This window comes from Galeopterus variegatus, unplaced genomic scaffold, assembly GCF_000696425.1.
Source record: "Galeopterus variegatus unplaced genomic scaffold, G_variegatus-3.0.2 Scaffold4388, whole genome shotgun sequence".
NCBI classification, from domain to species: Eukaryota; Metazoa; Chordata; class Mammalia; order Dermoptera; family Cynocephalidae; genus Galeopterus; species Galeopterus variegatus.
In genome coordinates this window covers 135,673-136,945 of record NW_007730499.1, presented here as the reverse complement: position 1 = coordinate 136,945, position 1,273 = coordinate 135,673, and the positions used below count along the sequence as shown (strand labels likewise).

Genomic DNA, 1,273 nt, shown 5'->3' with positions numbered 1-1,273 from the left:
GAGAGGCGGAGCAAGCGTTCTTGTTTAGAGAACTCCTCATCTCCTGCAGATTCCTCAGAAGAAAAAGCCTCTCAAAGATGGTTTCCTTGGCAATCCCCCTCCAATGGCTGCATTTCCCATTACTGGGTTAGGAGCTTTGTTTGTGGCCACGGAATGTGGGCACGTGTATAGGGCCCATGGAAGCAGGCAGGAAGGAAACAGAGCCATGAAATCCCCCTGTCTGCTGTGCACCTCCTGCCAGGGCCCCTGGGGCACCTCTGGCCTGGGCCCCACTCTTCCCCTCCTGCCCATCTTTGCTCCAAGTGGGCTTGCTCCATCCCTTCTTCCCACCCACTGAGATGTTCAGAGGCCATGTTTTAGTCCTAGACCTGCTCTCCATTGGCTGTGTGGCTATGGAAGAGTCACTTGCCCACTCTGGGCCTGGTTTTCCATCTGTGGAGTAAGATAATTGAACCAGATCACTAAGTCCCTCTTTGGAACTAACATTTACTAAACATCACCTGTATTCCAGGGGTCATGCCATGAGCATTCACATAAGCTAATCCTCCCTGGAGGGTGGATGCCGTAATCCCCCTTTTACAGATAATTAAACGGAGGCTTGGACACTAGTGTGCCCATGATGCCATCCTGTGGCTAGGAAGGAGTTGGGTCAGCATTCGAACCTAGCTCTTCTGGCCTCGAGCCCAGTCAGTGCAACCTCCAGCAGGTTGCTTTTTACATTACATGAAATAATATATGCTAAAACATCTAGCACCAAGCCTGGCACATAGTTACTGCTCAGTAGATACACACTTTTTTTCTTCCTCAGGACTTTTCTACCCTGTGGATGGCAGGGGATTCAAGGACAGGGTCCTCGGGTTCCCTAATTTCTGAACAAGGCCCTATGCCAGGAGCATGGCCCCAGCTCTGGGCTGCTTTGATGGTACAACAGGAGACATTTTGGGAAGAAGGAAACAAACGTGGGTGGATTATAGGATGAGAAGTGTGTGCAAGGGCGGGAATCGGTAGGACGGAACAAAGCCTTTTCTCCAGCTATTCGAGGGCAGCGCTCAGTAACCCTGCTTTCAGACTGTGAAGCATAGATCCGATGTCAGTGTGTGTGCACTCACGAGGCACTGCCTGTCTCCATGGAAATAGGAAGACTAGCAGAAAATGAAGTGTCTAAAACTTAGGATGTCTCATATAACCTTGGAACATTGTGTTATAAACAGGACAGAGCCTGGCACAGAAAAACCTTTTGTTTACTCATTCATTGCACAAGTGTTTAGTCAGG

At 49.6% G+C, this 1,273-nt stretch overlaps 1 protein-coding gene across 1 annotated transcript in view; it reads left to right on the top strand.

Moving 5' to 3' along the window:
- The window catches only part of MAP6 (microtubule-associated protein 6), a 93,973-nt gene that overhangs the window by 86,397 nt on the left and 6,303 nt on the right, over positions 1 to 1,273 (top strand). The gene's annotated exons all lie outside the window — the stretch shown is intronic.